The 26,952-nt window shown below is 37.2% G+C and overlaps 1 long non-coding RNA gene across 2 annotated transcripts in view; it reads left to right on the forward strand.

Annotated features, from left to right (window-relative positions):
• Positions 1 to 8,637: 8,637 nt before the first annotated feature.
• The window catches only part of LOC121141767, a 47,087-nt gene continuing 28,772 nt past the window's right edge, over positions 8,638 to 26,952 (forward strand). Inside the window, exons 1-2 of one of the 2 annotated variants that reach the window (XR_005878708.1) lie at positions 8,638 to 8,725; positions 23,827 to 23,869. This is a non-coding gene — a long non-coding RNA (uncharacterized LOC121141767). The remainder of the gene's footprint in view (positions 8,726 to 23,826; positions 23,870 to 26,952) is intronic. The other variant, XR_005878707.1, reaches the window with a different exon arrangement.

The following is a 26,952-nucleotide window of genomic DNA, read 5'->3' on the forward strand; positions in this document are numbered from 1 at the left end:
TTCTCTCTTGATAAATTAGAAAGGCATTGATAGGCAATTTCCACAGATGAAAACAATTGACTGCTTTTCTCACAAGACTTGGTAATGAACACTTCATTTATTACATGCCCATGGGATTATGCCCCCAAGAATTCAATGTTTTTGTCTTTTGAAAAGCAATTTCTATACAATTTCACTGTATGTACGTCAGTTTTTCTGACTTGCTCATTTCTATGTCAAGTTTTCAACTGTCCTTTGCAAGAAAGCATATTAGCTAGATGTTATTTCCTATAGCTACCAGTCTAATTCTTGACTTTCTGGTTTTCTTATCCTGTTCTACCATTGCTCATGCCTTCTCCATTTCAGAATCTACCTTGCTTTCATTCTTTGGCCAGCAAAGCTTCCCCGAGTCTAAGCCATGAAAGTTTTCACCATCTTGTCATTTATTACTTTCCACTCTTTACCCATGCAATTTGCTGCATATTATGTACTGTTTAACAATTTAGGTAAATATTACTTAAATTAAAGCATACACTCTTCCCAGGTAAGGTGATGAATATCATTTTTCTGACTTGCCCAATGAGAAAGACATAGAAATGAATGACTCCTATACTCTATTAAATTGCCCCTTAAATCATATTGGGTGAAGTCTTTCCAATTTATAATAAAACGGATAATGTATACCTGAATAAATATACATATGTATACAAATAGATTTACATGAATACCTACATGTAGAAAATCTTGTGTAAACAAATTCATATGTGACTTCTTTTTTCTGTTCTCCAATAACAAGGAATACAAGGTCTAGATAAAAAAGGGTTGGGTGTCAGAGAATGACCAATGACAAATGTACCTATTAAATGTGAGAGAAACAAATGCTTTTTGTGAGAAAATTTCAAAATATAGGATTATTATCACATTGCAAATACAAAGAAAAATAAATGCCAATAGACAGTCAATATGATTCCTGTATTTTCAATATACTCAATCTCAATTAACATTTGTAAATTAAAATCAAATATTATAATATCTATATAAGCTAATAAAATTAGCTAAAATTTGTAACCAGTATTGATAATGCTATAAGAAAATTTAAGCACAACTGTTACGAGTATGAAGCTTTTCTGTCTTTTATTCTGAATGAAATATTTTAAAGTAATGTACCTATGAGAGCTTGTGATTCTACTCTTGATAACTGAATCACATATAAATTCATACATACATACAGTGACTAATATGAAATGATACTTATTGTAGGGCCTTTTACAAGGAAGGAAGGAAGGAACAAAGGAATGAAGGAATGAAGGAAGGAATACAGAAATAAAAAATAATCAAAAATGAGAGATTTGTTAATTGTATTAACAGACTTATAAACCAGAGTCTTATAGAACAAAAGATGTTCATAGAAAATGCTACAGGGAAACTATGCAACAATATACTGTTAATCTTGAAACTTACTGTCACAAGTGTTCTTATTCTTCAATAACTGAACAATAATCTATGTAATGCTAGTATTTTCAAGACATATTTATGACCTAAAATCTATACACACACAAATACACACACACACACACACACACACACACACACACACACACAAAAACACAAACACAATTTGTTAGCTGCAAGCAGCACATATGAATTATCCCTAGATTTGAAGACTAGGAATCTTTGAACTCCTCAGCTTGTTCTTCTGTGGGAAGACTTTGATAAAATGTCTACAGTTCTACAAAATGGAAAAGGACTAAGAAATACTTTCAAAGCTGCTCGTAATACAGTGAAGCAATTTCTACTCATTGCTATTCTATATGCATATTTATGTATTATATTATGCACTATTATCCTGATTGGAAAACCTAGTTTCCAAGTGAACTTAGTTTAACTAAGACATGTTTAAAAAGATGTTTGAACTGAGTTTGATAATTCGGGACTCGCATCAGCAAGCTCACTATCCTGGACCCATGAGACTCTGCCGCCACCTGTGGCAGAAAACATGAATTGAGTTTGAAGGCTTTGAGAGGTGAAAAGTAGCAGAAATCCTACGGAATATGAAAAGGTGAAGTCATTATCAGGCAAAGTCTCCTGAAATCATGTGACAAGTGTACATCACCTAACGACCTGTAATACACAATAAAAATATAGATTAATCATCTGGCTGGTGTTGCATTAGGTAATAAGTAAAGTCAGCATTCTGCTTTAGAACCTGTAACAAAGAAATAAATTCTCTGTGTCCCTTAAACCCAAAATAATTAAATATGTAAGAAAGAAAAGCAAATTGTAACTCACAACTAGATACAAATTATTGGGTCTCACATTTTCTAATTCCATCAAATAAGGCGACGTTCAGACATTGTGTTCTTGCTTCTTTGGCTAGGATTTCACATGAAAACTGTTCTCAGTGGTTTACGGGACCTTACCTTGTTGGTTATGAAAACATGTTTAAGCAGGTCTTTGCCTAAAGGTGTGTGGAGTACCCAGTGTTGAGCCTTTTTCCCTTACAGTCACACGTCCTAGTCCCTGCTGAGCGTGGCCAAGTTAGTTTAGAAAAATCTCATTTCAGTGTACCCGTCACTGACTGAGTAACGAATAAAGGGAAGCACAGGGAGGATTTTCAGGCTTCAGTTTCTGTCATGGGGAAAAATTAATCACAAATTTCTAGGCACAGATACATCATTTTTTAAACTACAATTTAAAAGGACACAATCAAATAATTGAAACTGGAAGCAAAACGCCTAACAGTTTGTGAAGTAGATAACTTCATCTGAACTATTTGTTAAACATTTTTTAAAGATGTGTTTCTTCCCCTCTTTTCTTACACTTAAAACCACAGTGTGAAAATATGGCAAGTCTAGATAAAGTTACTCTGGAAAAATTGAGGCAGAATTTTTCAAAATCCTATAGAGAGAGAACTTTGCCATCAAATACTTTGACAATAACCATAAATTCATAATTTATATAATGTATAATTTAGTTTACCCATTAGAAAAGATAATGTGACTTGCAGGTATTTATTATCTGTGTTATAGTAAGTGGCAGTGATGATACTGACCTAGAGTCTAGACATACTTTTTTATGTAACTGTTCTCCCAAACAGAAGTAAAATTTGCTCCAAACTTCTGCTAGAGTTAGGGGTATGCTATTCAGATGTTAACTTCTGCCTTTGGAAATTTTAACTTTAGTGTTATAAGCAAATACTATGACTAGGATATTAATAGTGTTACTATTATTACAGGGTAATAACCCTGTAACCCTCCTAAGGCAGCAATACGTTTAGTTGGTTTAGATAGGTACAGATATATGAAAAATACCCTAAAATTTGATAGCTACAGTATATTAATTATCCCAAACTAGTAGAATAGGGATTGTAGACAGCTTTTTCTCTGGGGTCACCAGCTAGCTCCAAAATCATGACAAATAGTCTTCTTGGTTTTGAATGCTTAGCTTAGGCTTATTTCTGGCCAGGTGTCTAATGAACCTGTTTCTCTTTATCAACCTTTAGCTTCAGGTTTTATTGCCCTTCTTTCCTTCCTTCCTTCCTTCCTTCCTTCCTTCCTTTCTTTCTTTTGTCTTTCTGTCCTACTATCATATTACCTCCAGTGTCTGGCTGACTGGTGGCTGCCTGGCTTCTGACCTCTGTGACTCTTCTGCTGAAAGGTTTTGAGAAAGCTTTCAACAAAGTCATGGTCAAGCTGCACTTGGGATATATCTACTCCCAAGATTGGGAGACTGTTGGTAGGAACTGGATTCACAGAAGATATTAAACAGATTGCCCAGTCTTTTAATTTTTAGAAATTAAAAGTTGCTGTCAATAAATTACTACCTAGCCGGGCGGTGGTGGCACCCGCCTTTAATCCCAGCACTCTGGAGGCAGAGGTAGGCGGATCTCTGTGAGTTCGAGGCCAGGCTGGACCAACAGCCTCCAAAACAATACAGAGAAACCCTATCTCGTAAAAACCAAAATTAATTAATTAATTAATTAATTACTACCTAAGTCTTTGCCTCATTGCAGCTTACTTTGTCAAGAATCCACTATCAAAAAAAAAGGAAATGTGTTTTCTAACATAAACAACCATGACATCTCATGAACTATGTGATATTATATCCACTGAGGGCAATTAAATTCAGGTCTCCTCTTAAAGCAGAGTAACTATACAGTCTGTCTACCATGTAAGGTTTTAATTTAGAAATGTCTTTCTCACAATTCTACATTCTAAACATCCAAGACTAAAATTTTCTTTTGTTGTTTACTCACTTTTTGGCTTTCACACAGCTTTTCTGATTCACATACACTTTCTTTCTAGCATTTCAAGCAAGATAACAAAAATCATAAACATGAGTCTTTTTATAAGGCCACCAAACATGTTATTATATGCTATTATTTTAGGGGACTGAGTATTTTTGTCTTCTCCTGTCCGGATTTGATTCTACTCTATGAAAATTCACATGTGGAAATATTGATCCCAGAATTGTATTTAGAGATGGTATTTTTGAAAGATAATTAGGAAATGAGATCAAGAGTGTGAGACACCTAAGGTAGGATTAGTGAGTGACTTTTTAGAAAGAAGCAGGTCTCAACTTGAATACATGATAGAATTTGTAATGCAATGTCTGCCTCCTTTTTATGAGAGAGGTGCAAAGTTCTTACCAAATTCTGGTTCTGCGCTTTTGGAATTCTGTCTCCTGTGTCATTATGTCAACCAATATTTATTCTTCTTCAAGTGCTTGCTCTCCTGCATTCTGTAATAACTGCATGAGCTTGCACTAGCACTCTCATTTTGATGCAAGAAAGCAATGATTTGTACATGGGTTCTTCTTAGAAATGTTTAAGCATATGTGAGCTCAGAAGATTTAAGTTCTATAATGATAGGATAGTTGTGCTCTAAGTGACACCAAAGACGTGTTCTCTCCTCTCTGTGTCTATTGAAAGCTCATGTAAACAGAACATGAAATGCAGTCACCTACAAGCACAGGCACTGGAAATCCTAACAAAGCTGCTTTCCTGGCACCTTGATCTCATGCTTCTAATCTTTCAGAATTCTGATTTTTTAAAGCCCACAATCTCTAGTATTCTCTTATAACAATCTGAAAAGATTATGAGCCCCACAAATTCCGACTACTCAGACTGTATCTCCACATATAGTCACATTGGAGCCTGGACTTTGGCTTATTACTTTGGAAAAGCCAAGGAGAAGCATGTCATAAGCTATAAAAGGTACAAAAATATTAAACAAGAATTCTAGAAAACCACTAAGATTATGCTAGCATTTAGCAAGAACACTGGATAACAAGTGTATTGCAAAAGACATTAGAGGGCTAACTACAGACTTAGGAGATGCTTCCTCATTTACATTAAATAGGGAAGAGCTATCCCTCACTAACAAAAGACATGTAAGCCCAAAAGGAAATGTGTGCAAAGGGCATAAACAAGAACTAGTAGCAAATGAACTGACAATGGCCAATAAGTATTTGAGAATCTCCCTAGCCATTCTGCATCTCTTTAGAAAAACGAAAGTTGAAAAGTGAGATTATTTTCCTTTGCATATAGCTAGCAAAAGACAAGTGACAATGAAAATCACAAGTTTTACAGAATTTTTTTTGGTGTGCAGGGAATATACCTATTGCTTAATGGCATATTGGTTAAAAAATAAAATGTTTGTGTTTCCATAATAAGTGAATACCTCATGTTTCCCATTATCATTCTATCCAAACTCCCTCCCCTATAAAGCAAAAGATACACTGAACTATAAGTGATGAGATTGAGACTTTGCTTTGGAAATATATATTAGAACTAGTCAAAATATATTCCTCAGATGATATTTGCATAATTGTAAGTTATATTATCATACAATAAAATAATGCAGAGCACTGGGAAGGTTAAATAAAATTCTACAGTAATCAACATAAGTAGACTCTACTACAGAATATTGAATGGTAAAATAAAATAAGTCACATAAGATGTCACCCTGACAGAGTTGAAGTTATGGAAGGTCTATGATAATATAAAGAACATGCCAGCTAATAGTGTGTGTCACCATTCCTGCTTTCAGGGACAAACTGCATAGGAGGAAAGTTTTCTGGGGAAAAAGAGAAGGAACAGTGAACGCTGGGTTATACAGAGATGTAACCTGTAAACTGATAGAGACCGCGGGTGTTACTTTTCCCAAATCCCATAAATCCCCATCTAAAAAGATCTGATACTCCAAATGTACCACCTTATCAGCTGTACTTGACCCTCGTGGTTTAAAGAGGCAAGCCCTGAATATAAAATATTTTTAGAGAGGTATTAAGTCTTCAAAACTATAATAAAGCCTTGGAATGGAATCTAGGGGGAACTGGTTTGTGTTTGTCCAGGAAGTTGAATTCAAGGGAGAATCCCAGCAGGCTCCTGGTAAACAGACCAGATCTGTCCTCCCAGCTGGAACAGTTAGAGAAGTGGCTACAGAACAGCTTCCTCAACCTGCTGCCCTGGTTCACAGCCAACTACAGGGAACTGGAGCAGCTGGTGAGAACAGGAGCCCCGGAGCTTCTTAAAGGAACTGGTTACTTTTAAAGAGCTACCTATCCCTCTGTAACCAGTAGACATGTGAACAAGGGAAGGCCTGAAGTAAGCCACTGAGAAACAGCTGAGTTTATTCTTCTGATAGGCATTGTCTATTTCAGATTGCAGAACTACTCCAGTACATGATGTGGCAAATTATTACATGAATACAAAAGTATTATGTTAGTCACCCATGCAACTAAGACACCACTGAAAGTTTGCCAATTAAGCCCACCTGATATTTTATATACCATCTGGTAGTATAAATTTTAGCCTGCCCCTGTGTTTCTGAATGTGTTTATCAAGACTGATTTCTTGTAGAGGACTGATAAGAAATTATTATACAGATGTATTGAGTGAGCTTAAATTCTAATGAGAGAACTCTTGAATTTGACTGAAGAGATAAACACTGAACACTACTTACAAACTTGGTTTACATTCATTTGCCATTTTTTAAATGTTTAGCAATGAGCAATCGGAACCACTGAGTGACTTTTGTATAACTTAAGAGTATTACTGTGTGAACACACTTCCTAATTCTATGTTCAGCTGGAATACTTGCCCAAATGATAAAACCAAGTTATCATGTACTGGAAACCTCTAAAAACATAAGGCAAAATCAGTCTTTACTCTCTTACATAAATTTTAAGGTATACTGTCACAGTAATAGAAAGGTAAAACACCATAATGTTGCTTTTACTGAATAGTTACATAGATTAAAAATGCACAAAGACTATTACCCTAGTACCACAATATTCTTTTGTTCTACATTCCCAGTCTGAATAATTTTGCACTTATTTGAAACAAAGCAAAAAACAGCATGTTTTTTATTGTGACACTATGACAGAAATCTTTTTGAACAAATATGTTGTTTCTAAATAAAAGTTTCAAATGTTTTATTTTTATGATGATGATCACCAAAGTACAGAGAACTTAAAATGTCACTTCCCACTTCCATCCGACTTGTTTACTTCTTATCACTGCTTCATAAGTGTTAGAGTTAGAGACGTGTTTGTGTATTTGTAATCTTATTGTAAGTTTCATATTGGCTTTCAAAGGTTCAAGGCTTTTTTCTCTGTGAAATACCATCAATAACGCTAAAATAATTGATGTACTCACAGGAAAACTGTAAGAATACCTCATCTTAATAACATTATATTAAGCTGGGCGGTGGTGGTGCTCGCCTTTAATCCCAGCACTCGGGAGGCAGAGGCAGGCGGATCTCTGTGAGTTCGAGGCTGGGCTGGTCCGACAGCCTCCAAAACAGTAGAGAGAAACCCTGTCTCGTAAAGCCAAAAAAATAACATCGTATTATAATCATAAGCTATTATATATAGAAAAATGATTTGAATGATCTGGAGGATCTATCTAGTGGCTTGAGTCTGCCATTTTCCTTGGCACAATTTCAGATTCTATTTCATGCAAGCTTATTGAGAAATACTGTCATAATAAACAGGCTTATTATGTTCACAGTAGACAATTGCAAGCCAGACATTTTCTTAAGAATTTACAAACTGAATTTACATTTTAACTCATAATAATTCTGTAAGTTATTGAGGCTTGTTTATATTCTATGCATATTTTACCAGGTCCTGATCATGTCTGTCCAACCTTAGATCTCTAACCATGCACTCCCAGCACTCTTGGCTTTCCCTAAAAGTCACTTTTAATTGCATGCATTCCGTTTGCTCCATTTCTAATCTTTGTTTCTGACATTCACAATTCCATTCTGTACTTTACAGGACTGACTCACTAATTTCTGTAAGTGAGCTAGAAAATGTGACCTTTGTCTACATTTGTCTGGCTTATTTTGTTGCACATAATATATTCCAGTGCCATCCATTATAGAGGGATGACATAAGGTATGACACTATTCCCGAGGAGATGTCAGCAAATATCTACTCATCTCAGAAAAGGAACTAAGACAGTCAAAATTAAGGATACCACTAAAGTCTAACTTGCTGCACCAATGCATTTTATTGAAGTCACAGGGATATTGTGGGAGATCACTTATAGGATGAGAAATGACATAGAGATAGCCATATCACTGAAGTCCACTATGACATGGGTGATGGGTCATAAAAGCTGGAACCCTGGAGCTTACTGTACAGCTTCCAGTCAGTTCAACATGCTAGAGTTTCTCTTTCAGGCACCTCAGCACCTCTGAACCTCTGCCAGGCACGTGGACTTATATCTGTGGTCTAGGTAAGTAATCTGCTGTATCTTCAAGCAGCTTGGTTCGTTTCTGCATCTTCTATTAAGCTAGGTTTGTCCAGTGGCGTCTCTCAGAAGTCCTTACTACTCCTTTTAAGCATGGTGATGGAGATGCCCAGTGTTGTAATCCAGGCAAACCTGGCCCCACCTCTCACCCACCTGCACATGGCAGGTGTATGTACCCTGGATCATTAAAAGAAAGCCTCCACCTGCTTCTGCTTTCTTTCCTGCTGTTCCCCCGGGGCTGACAGGGCTTTTCCTGCCTTCCTCTTCTCTTCTAACTTCTCTCTATCTCTGTGTCTCTTTAACTTGTTTTCTTACCTCCTCCTCAATAAACCTTTCAATATGGGTCACGTCTATAGGTCTCTGCTTCCGGATCTACAGGCTGTCAGCCCCAGGACCACTATCCTCTAGGTACCAGCACAGGACAGGAAACTGTCACTTGCCCTCCCAAAACACTATTCTTTATTCCTAACACCGAGGAAATCTGGTCAGTTTCAGAGACTTCCTGAAGCATTTTAGTTGTTTTCTGACTAAACTGAACAAGCTTCCTTGCAGGATAAAATATTTACTCTCTTTTTTATTCATTTTTTAATTCAAACTAGAAAAAAAACTTGTTTTACATGTCAGTCTCAGTTTCCCCTCCCTCTGCTCCTTCCCTGTCTGCCACCTACCTCCTATCCCATTCCCTTTCTGCTCCCTAAGGAGGGTAAGGCCTTCAATGGGGGATCTCCAAAATCTGTCATATCATTTGCAGAAGGGCCTAGATGCTCCTTCATATGTGTAGGCTGAAATAGTATCCCTCTATGTGGAGTGGGCTCCCAAAATCCATCCATACACTAGGAATAAATATGGATCCACTGCCAGAGGCCCCATAGATTGCCCAGACCTCCAAACTGACAGGGTTCTGGGACAGTCCTATGCTGGTTTCCCAGCTATCGGTCTGGGGTCCATGAGCTCCCCCATTGTTCAGGTCAGCTATTTCTGTGGGTTTCTGCAGACTGATGTTGACCCATTTGATCATCATTCCTCCCTCTCTGCAACTGGATTCCAGGAGGTCAGCCAGTGTTTAGCTATGGGTATCTGCTTCTGCTTTCATCACCTACTGAATGAGCATATATGGTAGTCATCAATCTCATTAAGGGGGGAAGGGCATTTAAGATAGCCTCTAAACTATTGCTTAGATTGCTAGATGGGGTCATCCTTGTAGATCTCAGGACATCTCCCTAGTGCAGGGTTTCTATTTAAACATATAATGGCTCCCTCTATTATGGTATCTCTTTCCTTGTTCACACCTATTCTTCCCCTGATTCAATCTTCCTACTCTCTAATATCCTTATCACCCCTCCTCTTCTCCCCTTCTTTTTCTCCTAACTCCCTCTCCCCTCCCTGAATGCTCCCAATTAGCTCACTAGATCTTTTCCCCTTTTCCTTCTCCATGGTGACCATGTATGCCTCTCTTACATTATTGTATTGGTTTGTTTTGGCTTTTTTGTTTCTTTTGTTTTTCCATATAAAGTTGAGTATTGTTCTTTCAAGTTCTGTGAAGAATTGTGCAGGTATTTTCATGGGGATTGCACTGAATCTGTAGATTGCTTTTGGTAAGATTGCCGTTTTTACTATATTGATCTTACTTATCCAAGAGCAAGGGAAATATTTCCATTTTCTTAGTGTCTTTTTAAATTTCTTTCTTAAAAGCATCAAAGTCCTTGTTATACATGTCTTTCAAGTGTTTGGATAACATTACCTAAGACATTTTATGATGTTTGTGGCTATTGTGATATTCTTCGATATTCTCAGAAATTTCTCTGATTTCTTTCTAAGCCTGTTTATCGTCTGTATGTAGAAGGACTACTGGTTTTTTTTTCTTTGAGTTAATCTTGTATCCTGCCACTTTGCTAAAGGTGTTTTTCAGCTGTATGAGTTCCCTGGTAGAATTTTATTGTATCATTTATGTAAACTATCATATCATCTGCAAATAGTGAAAGATTGACGTCTTCTTTTTCAATTTGTATACCTTTGATCTCCATTTGTTGTCTTGTTGTTCTAGCTAGAACTTCAAGTACAATTTTGAAGAGGTATGGGGAGAGTAGACAACTGTCTCTTATTCCTAATTTTAGAGAAATCACTCTGAGTTTCTCTCCATTTAGTTTAATGTTGACTGTTGGATTGCTGTATATTGCCCTTAATATGTTTAGATATGTTCCTGTTATCCCTGATCTCTCCTAGACCTTTATCAAGAAGGGGTGCTGGGTTTTATCAAAGGCTTTTTCAATATCTAGAGAGAATATCATGTGATTTTACTTTTTCATCTTGTTTATATGGTTGATTACACTGATATATTTTGGTATGTTGAACCATCCCTGCATCCCTGGGATGAAGCCTACTTGATCATTGTTAAGGGCAGCTTTTTCTTTGCTAGCCGCTTTGGTTTATCCCACGCCAGTTGCCTGGGCTCTGCAGCTTTGTAGTCCCCAAATAAACACACAAGACACTGTATTAATTATGAAGCTGTTGGCCTTGCTTGTTTCTTACTAACTACCTCTGACTGAAGTAATTACCCCATAATTGTTAGTCTAAGTATGTTTCTTACCGGAGAATAGTTCCGGGCTTCCTACCCCATGGCGTTACATGTTGACTTTCCTGTGTTTCTCCTTCCCAGAATCCTCATTGACTCCTAGTCACTCCTATCTAGATTCCTATTGGCTCAACAGTACTTTATTGACAAATAACAGGCAAATAACAGGACTTCCCCTACATCTCCTCTTTTCTGTTTAAACAAAAAGAAAGATCTTAACTTTAACATAGTCAAATCATATATAACAGAACAGTTATCAAGTAAAAATACAGTTACAATATTTTGTCTATCAACATTCAGCAAGATTTAAAGAAAATATCATCCATCCCATCCTTGTGAGTCTAAAGTTCTATATGTAGCTTATCTTTTATCATAACTAAGGAAAACTATAATTATAGCTATCTGTCTTCAACTCCATCAAAGATCACGGAAGGAAAATATATAATCACTAGGATTGACAAAGACATCTTGATGCCTGGGCAGTTACCTGAAGTTCCTCTGTAACGTTGGGGCATCCATCTTCAGCCCATAGGCCACAATGTGTCTGGAACACTTCTCAGCAAAGCAGGAGGTTTCAAACTGTCCATCTGCATTGGCAGTCTGTCATTTTTCTGTGTCCTGAGGAAAGTCTGGTAGACTCTTCCATGAAGCAGGAACCCTGTAAGACTGAGTTTAGCAGTCACTTTCCTGTGGGTCCTGCATGTCCAGTTTATACAGCAACAGTCAGTCTATGCAAGATCAGTTTCTTGCCCAAATGGCTAGTCTTGCCATGTTGAAAGCAAACTCCATAACGAGTTTCTTCGATGCCCATTTTCCTCTCAGACATAATTGGTGCTGCCAGGAGCAGACATTTCTCATTGTCAAGAAAAACCCTAAACCATTTTTAATGCCATTTTCTGAAGGTCTTTGAGAGGTTTGAAGACTGTTGATCTATCTCAAATATATTTCTGTATATCTAGAAAACTTAACTTACCTAACTATAAATTCTATTATCAATAACTATCTATAGTCTGTATTCAATTATGCATTACGTTTTAAAAGATCAGAATAAGCACAATACTTAATCAAGAGAAGTATACATGTCACAAAATTGACCTTGAATTTGTATCAATAAATGAAAAACCATACCCATACCATAATTCCCCTTTTTTCCGTTTAACAAGAGATCAGCTGTCATCATTAGCCAATTATAAACAATCCCATTTAAATGAAAACAAAGATTTATAAACAAGATGGGAATTAGGAGGTCGCTTATTCCAAACTGCTTCGTGCTGGAAGGGGGCACTGTTCATACCATGGGGATCATGACAAAACTCAGAAACCTGTATAAGTCCTTATTTTTGTGGTCTGTAAAGCTCCATCATCTTAGCTGTTTCAGTTGTTGGAACACCTGGTCCACTGCTTCCAGGGGTCTTGGTTCGTCAAACCACAGAAGCCTGGAAGGAATCCTCAGCTTTTCATTTTCTGTAGAAACATAAGTAAAATCTCCTTTTCCAAGTAACATATTCTTATTCTTAAATTTTGAAGTCAAGGCATTTTCCAAAGATAGAAGTTGAGTTAATTCAGCAGCATTTATAATCAAGTGTACTTTAGTTGTTCCTTCCTTAGCAAGGAAAAAACTGAAAAACATAATAGCGTACAGTATCCAGACTCTCTGCGTATTTTCCATGTTTACGTGGCTTATTTATTTATCTATTATTACTTTGTTTCTTTTACTTTTATTTATTTTTTTCTGAGACAGGGTTTCTCTTTGGAAATCTGCCTGTCTCTGCCTCTGAAGTAAATCCTACCAGCGTGCGCCACCACAACACCGGCTTTTATATTTACTATTTTGTTGCTTTATTTTCTCTCTCAATCTTACATATATTTTAAACACACTGTAAACCTTTAGAGGTTTTGTTCATCCAAGTCTGACTTTACTGTAAATCTTTACGTTTTTCTGGCCACATGTCTTATCTGTAAAACCGCAGCTGTTTTAAACTGCCGTTTTCAAGATGGCGGGCTTAAGCGTGATTCTAGATTACCGCCTCTTATTTATATGGTTGATTACACTGATGTATTTTGGTATGTTGAACCATCCCTGCATCCCTGGGATGAAGCCTACTTGATCATGGTGGATCATTTTGTGGTGTGTTCTTAGATCCAATTTGCCAGTATTTTCTTGAGTATTTTTGCATCAATGTTCATGAGGGATATTAGTCTGTAGTTCTCTCTTTGTTGTGTCTTTGTGTGGCTAGGGTACCAAGGTTATTGTAGCCTTGTAAAAAGAGTATAGCAAAACCCCTTCTGCTTCTATTGTTTAGAAGACTTTGAGGAGAATTAGTACTAGTTGTTCTTTGAATTTCTGGTAGAATTCTGTGCTGAATCCATCTGGCCATGGGAATTTTTTGGTTGGGAGACTTGATGACTACTTCATTAGGGTTATAGGTCTATTTAAATTACTTTCTGATCTTGATTTAGTTTTGTAAGTGGTATCTATCCAGGAAAGCATCCATTTCCTTAAAATTTTTGAATTTTGTGTAGTACAGGTTTTCTTTTATTAACTTTTTTTATTATATATTAAAATAGAGACAAGCATGCTTCCCATGTCAGTACCAGTGCCCTCTTCCTCCCTTCCATGCCCACTCCCTCCCCCCCTCCACCCAGCCCCCACCCAATACACACTCCATTCCCCAGGGAGTCTAAGGATCTCTATGGGTGATCTCTAGAGTCTGTCATTTTGTTCCAGAGAGGGCCCAGGCCCTCCACAAAGTGTCCAGATTGAGAAAGCACCCCTCATTGTGTGCCAGGGAAAACACTGATCTACTACCCCAAAACCCCATAGATTCCCTGAGTCTCCTCACTGACACCAACATTCAGGGGATCTGGATTAGTCCCATGCTGGCCTCTCAGCCATCAGTCTGGGGTGCAAGATGTCCCCCTTGTTCAGGTCGGCTATTTCTCTGGGATTCACCAGCCCAGTCTTGAACCCTTTGCTCATCACTCCTCCCTCTTTGCCACTGGGTTCCAGCAGTTCAGTTCAGTGTTTAGCTGTGGGTGTCTGCCTCTGCTTCTGTCTGTCACTGGATGAAGGTTCTAGGATGGTATGTAAGATAGTCATTAAAATTATTATTAGGGTGAGCATTTAAAGTAGTCTCTCTACTATTGCTTAGTTTGCCAGCTGGTGTCATCCTTATACATCTCTGGAGTTCTCACTAGTGCCAGATCTCCTCTCAAACCTAGAATGACTCCCTCTATTATGTTATCTCTCATCCTGCTCTGCTCTAATCTTCCCCCAAATCAGCTTTCCTGCTTCCCCATGTCCTCCTTTCCCTTCCTCTTGTGTCCCTCTCTTTTTCCTGGCTCCCTTTCCCCTCCCCTACCCTGTGCTCTCAATCTGTTCAGGAGATCTTGCCTCATTCCACCTTCTCTGGGGTACAATATATATCTCTCTTAGGGTCCTTCCTATTTCCCGTCCTCTCTTGCAGTGGGATTGCAGACTGACACTCCCCTGATTCATGTCTAAAATCCATATATGAGTGTATATGGGATATGAATGAGTGCATACCATATTTGTCTTTTTGTAACTGTGTTACCTCACTCGGGATGGTTTCTCCTAGTGTCATCCATTTGACTGCAAATTTCAAGATTCCATTGATGTTTTTCTGCTGAATAGTACTCCATTGTGTAAATGTACCACATTTTCTCTAAACACTCTTCAGTTGAGGGGCATCTAGGTTGCTTCCAGGTTCTGGCTATTACAAAGAGTGCTGCTAGGCACCTTTAATCCCAGCGCTCAGTAGGCAGAGGCAGGCAAATCTCTGTGAGTTCAAGGCCAGCCTGGTGTACAGAGGGAGTTCCAGGACAGCATCCAAAACAATACAGAGAAACCCTGTCTCAAAAAACCAAAACAAACAAACATACAAAAAACCCCACAAATATTGCTGCTATAAGCATAGTGGAACAGATGTCCTTGTATGAATGTGCATCTTTTGGGTATATGCCTAACAGTGGAATTGCTAGGTCTTGTTGTAGACTGATTCCCATTTTCCTGAGGAATCTCCATGTTGATTTCCATAGCGGCTGTACGAGTTGGCACTCCCACCAGCAGTGGAGGAGTGTTCCCCTTTCTCCACATCATCTCCAGCACAAACTGTCATTGGTGTTTTTGATTTTAGCCATTCTGACAGGAGTGAGATGGTATCTCAGAGTTGTTTTGATTTGCATTTCCCTGATTGCTAGGGATGTTGAGCACATTTTTTTTTGGTGGCTTTGGAGGCTGTCCTGGAACTAGCTTTTGTAGGCCATGCTGGTCTTGAACTCATAGAGATCTGCCTGCCTCTGCCTCCCAAGTGCTGGGATTAAAGGCATGTGCCACCACCGCCCGGCTTGTTGAGCACTTTCTTAAGTGTCTCTCAGCTATTTTAGTCTCCTCTATTGAGAATTCTCTATTTAGTTCTGTACCCTACTTTTTAATTGGATCCTTTGGTGCTTTGGAGACTTGCTTCTTGAGCTCTTTGTAGATTTTGGAGATCAACCCTCTGTCAGATGTGGGATTAGTGAGTATCTTTTCCCATTCTATGGGCTGCTTTTTTTGTCATAATCACTGTGTCTTTTGCCTTGCAGAAGCTTCTCAGCTTCAGCAGGTCCCATTTATTAATTGTCGATCTCAGTGTCTGTGCTACTGGTGTTATGCTCAGGAAGTAGACTCCTGTATGAAATCGTTCAAGGGTACCTCCCACTTTCTCTTCTAACAGGTTAAGTGTGGCTGGATTTATGTTGCTTTCTTTAATCCATTTGGAGTTAAGTTTTGTGCATGGCAATAGACATGGATTTATCTGCAGTCTTCTTCATGCCAGCATCCAGTTATGCCAGCACCATTTTTTGAAGATGCCTTCTTTTTTCCATTGTATAATTTTAGCTTCTTTGTCAAAAACCAAGTGTTCATATGTGTATGGGTTAATATCAGGATTTTCTATTCGATTCCATTGGCCTACCTGTCTATTTTTGTGCCAATGCCAAGTTGTTTTCAGGACTATAGCTCTATAAAAGAGCTTGAAGTCAGGGATGGTAATGCCTCCAGACGTTGCCTTATTGAACAGGGTGGTTTTAGCTGTCCTGGGTCTTTTGTTTTTCCACATAAAGTGGAGAATTGTTCTTTCAAGGTCTGTGAAAAATTGTGCTGGGATTTCAATTGGGATAGCATTGAATCTGTGGAATGCTTTTTGCAAGATTGCCATTTTTAATAAATTGATCCTACCTATCCAAGAGCATGGGAGATCTCTACTTTCTGGTGTCTCCTTTAATTTCTTTCTTTAAAGACTCAAAGTTCTGTGATACAGGTCTTTCACTTGTTTGGTTAGGGTTACCCCAAGGTATTTTATGTTGTTTGTGGCAATTGTAAAGGGTGGTGTTTCTCTGATTTCATGTTTATTGTCTATATATAGTAGGGCTACTGATTTTCTTGAGTTGACCTTGTATCCTGCCACTTTGCTGAAGGTATTTATCAGCTGTATGAGTTCTCTGGTAGAGTTTCTCGGGTCACTTACATAAACTATCATATCATCAGCAAATAGTGAAAGTTTGACCTCTTCCACCAATATCCCTCATGAACATTGTTGCAAAAATACTTTATAAAATTCTGGCAAATTAGATCCAAGAACACATCAGAAAACTCATCCACCATAATCAAGTAGGTTTCATCTCAGGGATGAAGGGATGGATCAACATATGAAAATCCATCAATGGAATCCACCATATGAACAATTTGAGAGACAAAAGTCACAGGATCATCTCACTAGATGCTGAAAAAGCCTTTGACAAATTATAACACCCCTTCTTTATAAAGGTCTTGGGGAGATCAGGGATAACAGGAAAATACCTAAACATAATAAAAGCTATATACAGCAAACCAATAGACAACATCAAACTAAATGGAGATAAACTCAACCCAATTCTTCTAAAATCAGGAACAAAACAAAGCTGCCCACTCTCTCCATACCTCTTCAATATTGTACATGAAGTTCTAGCCAGAGCAATAAGACAACAAAAGGAGATCAAGGGAATACAAATTGGAAAGGAAGAGTACAGCTTTTCAAAGTATGATCTGATGATTCTCTGGATTTCCTCTGTGTCCCTAGTTATGTCACCCTTTTCTTTCTAACTGTGTTAATTTGTATGCTCTCTCTCTGCCTTTTGGTAAGTTTGGATAAAGGTTTGTCTATCTTGTTGACTTTCTCAAAGAACCAACTCATTGTTACATTGATTCTTTCTATTGTTTTCCTAGTTCCTATTGGGCTTCTTTGCCTTCTTCTATATTTATTATTCTTAGGTTTGGTCTTTTTACCGTGTCCCATATTTCCCGGATATTTTGTGTTAGGGATTTGTTGGACTTGAGATTTTCTTTGGTCAATGAATCTATTTCTCCTAGTATATCTTCAACACCTGAGATTCTCTCTTCCATCTCTTTTATTCTGTTGGTTATGCTTGCATCTGTAGTTCCTGATAGTTTACCCAGCTTTTCTATTTCTAGCATTTCCTCAGTTTGTGTTTCATTTCTTGTCTCTATTTCAGTTTTCAGGTCATGAACTGTTTCCTTCATCTGTTTGATTGTTTTTTTTTCTTACTTTCTTGATAAGATTTGTTGATTTCTTAATTTTTTTTGTTCTTTCTTCCATTTCTTTAAGTGATTTTCTTGTATCCTCTTTGAGGGCTTCCATCATTTTCATGAATTTTTTAAAGATCATTCTCTTCTGCTTCATCTGCTTTGGGATATTCAGGTCTTGATGGTGTACAGTCCCCAGATTATGGTTGTTTCATATTGTTTTTTCTGTTGTTGAATGTTTTTATATTGTCTTCTTTCCATCTATTCTTTCAGTGGGTGCAGGTAGTGTCTCTTCCTCCCTTGGTCGGTATGGGTCCAAGGTTCTCCTCCTATGGGTGCAAACAGGTCCAATACCCATATGGGACTAGTACCTGGACATTGGCCTACCCTGAATTCGCTGTTTTGCCGAGACAGGTTCCTAGCAGGGCACCAAAAAGTGGGCAGGAAACAGGCCCATGTTTAACTCCTCCCATGGGGAGAGGTGAGAATAGGATGCTGGCAGTCTCTAGATGAACTAGACAGCTGGGATTCCCCAGTGCTCAGTTCCCAGGCCTCAGGAAGCTCCTAGAAGAGCACCGGAAGCTATTTTTCTCTCTCTTTAGAACATCCTGTGTCTTAAGGCTCTTTCTTCCTAGCTTTAATGTTTGCTCTCATAGGAAATCACTTCACAACACAGAAAGGCACACATTTTTATATGTGGACAGTGTTTCTTCATGTTAACACTACATTTCCTTTAATGTAATAAATACTGAAAATTCTACAGAGAAATAAAAGCATGAATATACTGTTGGTGGGAATGTAAATTAGTAAAATCTGTGTTGTTACCAGGGAAATCAATATTTCCTTTTGTGGATTCTTGTCTTTGTTAATATTGGAAATTGGAAATGGATTCAAAAGGAAGCTTGATGACAATTTTATTAGTGTTTGGAAGAAAAACGGGAAGGCATGTAAGCAGTAAATCTCAGTAGCTACCTGGTGAAGAAAGGAGGAGATGGGTGCAAGCCATGCTTTCCAGTTAGGATTGAAGACTTGCAATAGCTGTGGAGATATTCTTCAGATAAACAGCGATAAAGCCCAGAATGTCAGGGAGAACCTAGTTAGTGTTTGGGAGACAGAGAACAGGAACTGAGAAAGAGTGAAGGAGAAAAAGAGACTAAGAGATACAAAAGTAAAAGCTATGCTATTTGAATTACAACTCAGTCAAGCTCACAAGATTAGTGGTGAAGGTCTGCAAATGGCTGCATATAAAGCAAGGAGACAGAATGGCTTCCAGGAGGGATCCATGCATTAATTTATTAAGGGGATAATTTCATTAGCATGTCTTTTAGGTGAATCAACTTTTCTATGTGGTTGTCTCCTTGCCAAGTGATTGGCAGGCCCAGCTGGATTCTCTCTTAAGGGAGGACATCATCATACATAATGATCTAATATTTGCAGCAGATCAGAATGTCAACTCTCCACACAGGGACAGAAGGTAGAACTTGGAATCCTTTCTTCTGACCTGCAGGAAGTCCCTTTCTTTTAATGAGCCTCAACAAAGTCTTAATGTCTCCATCCTTTCATACGTAATTTTAAATCCTAAAGAGGCACAGATGTGTTGTTTCACTTTCTAGTGCTGCCAGGAAAACAGGAGGTAGGGTCAAATGCCAATGATAAGGGAGAGATCCTTTGTCAATGGCCTTAAAGCTTACTGATCCCTATCTGGCTACTTAAACATTCTTCTCTCAATGATTAAATAGCCTAACATTGTGCCAGTTATGGGCATCTAGTTAGTCTACTTCCAACAGGGAAGTTTAGGTCTTCTCTAACCAGTTGGCTTGAATAATCTCATTTTTGCCTATATAAAAATTCTGTGTAATTCTTACACAGCCAGTACCATGAAGCTGGCAATTCAATAATATAGCAAGAGGCAAATCACAATAGTAATGTGACCTTATTTTATTGGATTTAGTTTCTCTACTGGGTGAGTGGAAACCTCTCAATTTTGAGAAGAGGCTTGCCACTGTAAAACTTATGTTGTACACTTAACTACTCAGGGTCTAAAGCAGGAAGAGGGATGGAACAAAGATATCTCAGTATTCCAAATTCAAAATTCCTTTTACAAAGAATCAGGTTGCATAGGTTGGAGATTTTTTTTAAAAGAATGTGCATATTTCAGGTTAAACACACATGTTCCATTGCATGTAGTTCTAGATAGTTTCACAAGTTGTGTGTCTCCTTAGCATGTTGAATCTCCACCCAGGTGTATGCAATTTTGTTCATAGTGAGCTATAGGTCATTTACACTCCTATAAGTGTGTAAATGTATAGGTGGCTCTTCTCCTACATTCCAGTGGGCACTTTGTAAGTTATGAAGGCTGTGTAGCCAGTCTTTTGTTTTGTTTTGTTTTGTTTTTGCTTGTTTTTTTTTTGTTGGTTTTACAGGCTGGGTTTCCCTGTGTAACAGTCATTGCTATCCTTGAACTCACTTTATAAACCAGGCTGTCCTTGAACTCACAGAAACATGCCTGCCTCTGCCTCCCAAGTGCTAGGATTAAAGGCGGCATGTTCCACCAATGCCCTGCTGCAGTCACTCTTTATCTTTGAAAATTGTTTTTCCATGTGCTAATTTTGTAAGGCTTTGAACATGATTGTCAAGACCTTGCTTTCTTCAGTCTTTAGATGATGAGTATTTATTTCCAAGGAAGGACATCTATTCAATGTTTGCTATTTTTAAGTCCAGTGTAATGGGTAAGTAGTTCCAGGACTCTGGGATACCACATAGGAAATGTTATGGAAGTAGGTCAGGGGACAGAACATTGTTTCTTGAACTTTCCTAACAGAGACAAGCTATGATTATATTTGGACCCCATTTTTAAAAAGCTAAACAGCAGTAAATTTGCCTTTTATATTGCTTATTGAAGGCTGTAGTTTGAATAAGAAATGTAACACATAGATCAAGTATTTTACCATTCACTCCTACTTGTTAATTCTGTTTGGGAAAGTTATACACCCTTGGAAGGAAAACATTTTCTGGAGGAAGTTAAGTCAATGGAAGTGGACTTTGACGTTTTGTAGCTGGGATCCAAGTTTCTCTTCTCTGTCTCTGTCTCTTTCTGCCTCTCCCCATCCTCTCTCCTTATCTCCCACTCTCTTCCATCTCCCTCTCTCTATATCCTCCTCTGCCTCTCTCTCCCTTCTCTTTTGACCTCAAGGTCTTGCTGCCATACCTTCTCTATCTTAAATAACTAGTTTACTTTTTAAATTATGAGGCAAAATGAATCCATATCTCTTCTAAGTTGCACTTCTAAGGGTATTCTATTAGGGCAACCAAAAAGAATCAAGTAACTAATAAATTCCTCTAGTCTGCCATCCACTATTCCAACGTAAACTCTTCTCTTATTCCTACTGCAGTCCCTTCAGTGCTTTTCAACCTCTGGATAAAGTATGCTTTCTGTCCTTCTATACTTGTTTCAGCCATGCTGACAATGCAAATTTTGAATTTTATTATGTTGTTGAAATATATTACATGCTGGCTTGCTTTTAAATCTTTACTTACTGGATAAGTAAATTAGTTACATTTTCTATTTAAAATTGAGTACTGATATATTATTTAAGATACAACAATGATTCATTTGTCGGTTTATCATAGCACCAATGAAACCAACTTTTTACTGTTTGGTATTTTGATCTTTGGGGGCTGAGGTTGCATGCTTATTCGTTGTTTTGACTAACAGAATTGTGAATCAAATTGTTCTTTGGATATTCTAAGTTATAACATTGTGTAGTACTTGAAAAACAATTATTTACAGTTAATTTCTCTCAGAAATGCACATTGTTTTTCCATGTGAATTATTAAATATAATATGAAATTTCTTCATAAAATATGATTCAGCTAGAAGAAATTTACAATAACCATTCAATGATTTTAAATAACCAGAAGAGCTATATAAAATGGGGAAATTGTCATAATTATTCAAATATGGTTATATTGTAAGAGACTCTGAAAATCTTACTTTAATTTTGTCTTTATTTCTTATTCTAGTTGTATTATTTACCAACTAATATATTTTTTATATTTAGATACAACATTACAGAATTAACATAGTCTTTCCTTGGATTTACATAGGTATTTAAAATAATGAAATGGAAACAAACTGGCATATATTTTTGGTTTCCCCATCTTTAAACCCATTGCTTCTGATAAAAATCTGAAATTCAGAACAGATTTCTTTTTTGCCATGGAGCAAATAGTGGCTTATATTTGAAAATTAGGAGAGTTTATTTCTACCGTTCTATTATGAGCCTAATTTATGAAGATCCATAAAATGAAAAGGCAATCATTATTAGTGACATGAAACACTCATTGAAAATTCTTCAAAAAAGTATGCAGATACCTACTAATGTAGAAGCTTCACACACACATACACACACACACAAAAAGAAGCATTTTGGGGGATAGAGAGATGGCTTAGTGGTTAAGGGCACTGACTGCTCTTCCAGAGGACCCAGGTTCAATTTCCAGCACCTACATGTCAGTTAACAACTGTCTGTATCTCCAAGATCTGACAGTCTCCCACAGTCATACATTCAGACAAAACATCAATATACATAAAACTAAAAAAATAGAAGCATTTTAATATACTTACCCTATAATGGGAGGGGGAGTGATATCACACAATTAGCTACCACATGCTAGCAAAATAAAGCTTCAGCACCAGGAAAGGTAGACCTCTTTATTGAATAGTTGGCCACTAAAGCCCTCACAAGTCCCAAATATTATAGGTTATTGTTCTTGCTTACCTTCAAGAACTATAAGCCAAGGCCCTGATACTGAATATACCACATGCTTGAGTGATAGAACATGTAGAAATCAAGAGAATGTTGACTTGGAATCTTCATACCTACAGGGTAGCATTCATGTTGCTAGAAGTTGTGTATGCTATCAGAGGAGAAAAGAAACCATCAAGTGCAAATACTGTGAGCTACAAAAATGACTGTACTAGCAAGATAGTCCTTCTAATGAAATAATGTTATGAATGTTATGAGAACAGTCAATGATTTCTGTATTGTAGTTTATGCCTACTACAATATGCAACCCATACTTGCCACCATTATTAAGGCCAAGAACCTATGTCTAACTACCTCATAAGACCTAGAAGCTTATCCTTCCAAATGGTCATAGTATTATAATGTAGTATTGTTTATAATTCATCTCTCAGCACTCAGCATAGATTTCCCATGATTGGTGGCAATTAATAATCATGGTCAAGGCTCAGAGAATAAGACTGTGGAATGATCAATCCAAAGTGGAAAATCTATGTCACACCCTTCCTGCTAAGACTCAGGCCAGTAAGTCAGAGGTGGTAGAAGACTATAAGGAAATAGTGTTTCTATAAGGAAACAAGGCATATGCATGTATTTACTCATATGGCTTGTGGAAGAATGCATAAGAACTTCACAATCCCATACAAACAGAGTCCCAGCATTTGACTGGTAGAAATGATCAAGAAGTTCTGGGAGAGGAAAAGTTAGCTTTCTTTAAAGTTATGATCCGTGGTGGGTAGACCATGCTCCAGAAAATGGCACCACACTCAAGATCATCAGTACAACACAAATTTGTCTCAGTAGGCTTAAGAGAAAGAAGGAGAGAACATAAATTTCAATGAACAGGGATGTAGAAGTAAATATAAACAGAGTTGGGGGAAAATAAAAACATACGAACAAAATAAATTATATGTCATTCTCCAAGAATTAATAAAACATTATTAAAATTACTCAGAAACAATTTAAAGCAGAAACGAGTCCTGAGTGATGCCTTGTAGAATTGTGTCTTCATTATTATTATATATTTGTCAATGTTTTGTGTATTCTTTTGCCTTAGCTTGGTGAGCAGAATTTCTTGTTATAAAAACCAGCTTTCTTATCAATGAATGCTCTCCTCTTCTTGCAGGGCAGACATCATCTGTGGGAGTGCAGAGGTATTAAATTAGGAGGTAATTAGGCCATAGGATTGTAGTTCCCATACATGTAACTACTACTATTCTAAGAATCCACTGACACAAATCCCAACACTTTTTTTCCTGGACGATGAGATTGCAAGTCTCCTGGGGAATAAACCTTCTGTACCCTTGGAATATGTCTTACTCTCATTGGTTAATGAAAAGATGACAGGTGGGTAGCTAGGCAGGCAGTCACTCAGGAAAGCCAAACAAAGAATGATGGGAGGACAAAGGATGAGTCAGAGGAGTTGCCAGTCTGCCACTGAGCGAACAGAATGGAGAAAATGAGGTAACAAGCCATGAGGCACGTGGCAAAACATAAATAGAATCGTGGGTTAATTTAAATGTAAGAGTTAGCTAATAACAGGCCTGAGCTATTGGTTGAGCATTTATAAATAATACTAAGTCTCTGTGTGGCAATTTGGAAGCAGCTGCCTAGACAGGGAGCAGGTGGTCGGAAGGAAAAACTCCACCTACACAAGTCAGCAGTAATCTTCATCCCGGAAAATGCTCATCATCAAACTGTTGGCCTGATGATACTGCAAACTTGAATTCCTGCCCTGTGGAACTACTGTTTACAAGCTAACAGTTTTATGATAATTGTTTATAGCATCTCAAACTAAAGTCGGCTCTTTCAGCCAGCACTTGGCTTGCTCTTATGTCTTTCCGTGTTGCATTATTAACCAGTAAATTTCCATTTCATATTCAGCAACAAGTTATACTTTCTCTAAGTTCCCAGGTCTATGAATGAGCATCTCCACTTACAATTATATCTCAAATTCATATCCATAAACTGACTTTGCTTACAAATTTACTTTCTGCTATTACTTTGTATTTTGTTTACCTTACCAAGTAAACACTAAAACAAATTTTTGTGATGTGAAATCAAGATATAATAGCATATCTACAAATGGTTATACCTTTATGTTGGTATAACCTGTATTTCTAAGTGTTTCATAACACAGATGTAGGAAATTAATAAATATTGATAAAATAAAGGCATTTAAAATATATGTCACAGTGACTATCACTACAAGCAGCCTCTTTAAAATCTGATGCTACTTTGGTCAGTTTGTCTTTTAGCAAAACATTTTTCAAATAACTTCTTGTGCTGGGAATTTCTAATGTCTGTTTGCATGGACTTTGAGAATATAAGTATGTATTATGTGCCTTAAGTTACCTGTGATTTTCTTATTTTCTCACAGGTCTGGCTGTGTGTGTGTGTGTATGTGTTTGTGTGTGTGTGTGTGTAGGCATGTTTAAGCCTATGGATGTAAGAGAGCAACTTACTTTGTTTCTATGATCATTGGCTCCCTTCCCTCTGTGTGATTTCTGGAAATCAAATTCAGATTGCCCAGATGAGTGCCATGTGAGTTTTGCCATAGAATCATCTTTTCCCTTTCTAACTATTTTTAAGCAACTAGTCCTGCAAGAGTGATCATTGACGGTGTTATTTTCACAGTTTAATTACTACTATCACCACTGCTTAGACTCTCCATTAATGTCAATGTTGTTGATCCTTCTCATATTTCCTGGCTGACAACATTATAAACTCCAATGGCAATACTTTTATCAGCTCAGTGTTCCAAAGAGATCATAGGCGATTAGCTCTTTTGTTATTTTGTTTTGTAATTCCTTCAAAGCTAGATACAATGAAAGTCTGAGATGGCAGGGTTTGTTGCAATGAAAGAAAATTATGAGGGTGGAATCTAAGGTGCTAGAATGGAACTCAAAGAAAATTCCATAGAAAAATTCCACCAAATAGGTTTCCTCTCAATACCCTGCATTCCTTATCCTTGTTACCTAGCTTCTTTGCAGTTGTGGATTGTGGCCTGGTTATCCTTTGCTTTGCATCTAATATCGCTTATGAGAAAGTATGTACCATGTTTGTCCTTCTGGGTCTGGGTTACCTCACTCAGAATGATTTTTTCTAGTTGCATTCATTTGCCTGCAAATTTCATGATGTAGCTGTTTTTTAAAACTGAGTAATAGTACATTTTGTAAATATACTATATTTTCTTTATCTATTCTTTGGTTGATAGCCATCTGGGTTCTGGCTATTATAAATAATGATGCTACGAACATAGTTGAGTATCCTTTGTGTATATGCCCAAGAGTGGTAATACTGAGTAACCAGCTACATTCTTAGAAAAGAGGAAGAAATTGTTATCTGTTTACAACAACATCAGTGCTTCTTATACATCTAAGAAAATCTAAATTTCTAAGTAGTATCTACAACAACCTTAAATGAAAGAATCACATACTCTCTCTTATCACTTTGTCTATTTTCTCAAAGAGCATAGTACTTTGAGTATAGTAATATGCAACATTGAGAAAAAAAGGTCATTAGAAGTTGGATGTCATTCTCCAAACTAATAAATCATCACATAATCTGCTCTAGTATTTTTTTGCTCTGTGAGTTAAGAAATGCTTATATGAGAATAGTTTACCTGCATGAAATTAGTTCCAAAGATATAGCTGAAAAGCTGAGACAGATATTTCTGTCTTGACATACTCAAGGAATGAGAGATAGACACTGAAAAGTTTTCCTAGCTGTCATTCCTTCTCACTCTTTGTTAGAGGAAAACCATGGCAAACTGACCTGACTCTGCTTTAAATCAACAGCGAGTGTTCTTATCCAACCTATGTTGGTTGAATTTGCATTTACACCTACTTAAGATGTGTGAATTGAAACCTAGAATTATTAAAATAATTTCAGGAATAAAAAATGACTACAATAAACTTCGCAGCATAAGTCATTTCTTTGAATTTAAATTGCTCTGATATTGATACAACAGAATGGTAATTCATTAGGTTACAATCTACCATTAATTTCTTACTTGATAAAACATATTAATGTCAAAAGCTAGTCAGCTTATTGCTCTTTAGAAGAGTGCTCAGCAATTTAAATAACAGAAAAAATAGAAGTTTTATCACATATGAAAAACAATTTGATCAATTGCTATAAATATATACAAAGTAGAAAAAGACAAGAAAAAAACTTGCATTTGCAATTTAAAGTTATCGGGCAGGTGTGTAATGTCACATGCCTGCAGAATCCTATTTATAAATGCACA

The sequence above is a fragment of the Mesocricetus auratus genome, unplaced genomic scaffold (assembly GCF_017639785.1).
Source record: "Mesocricetus auratus isolate SY011 unplaced genomic scaffold, BCM_Maur_2.0 Super-Scaffold_100008, whole genome shotgun sequence".
Lineage (NCBI taxonomy): Eukaryota > Metazoa > Chordata > Mammalia > Rodentia > Cricetidae > Mesocricetus > Mesocricetus auratus.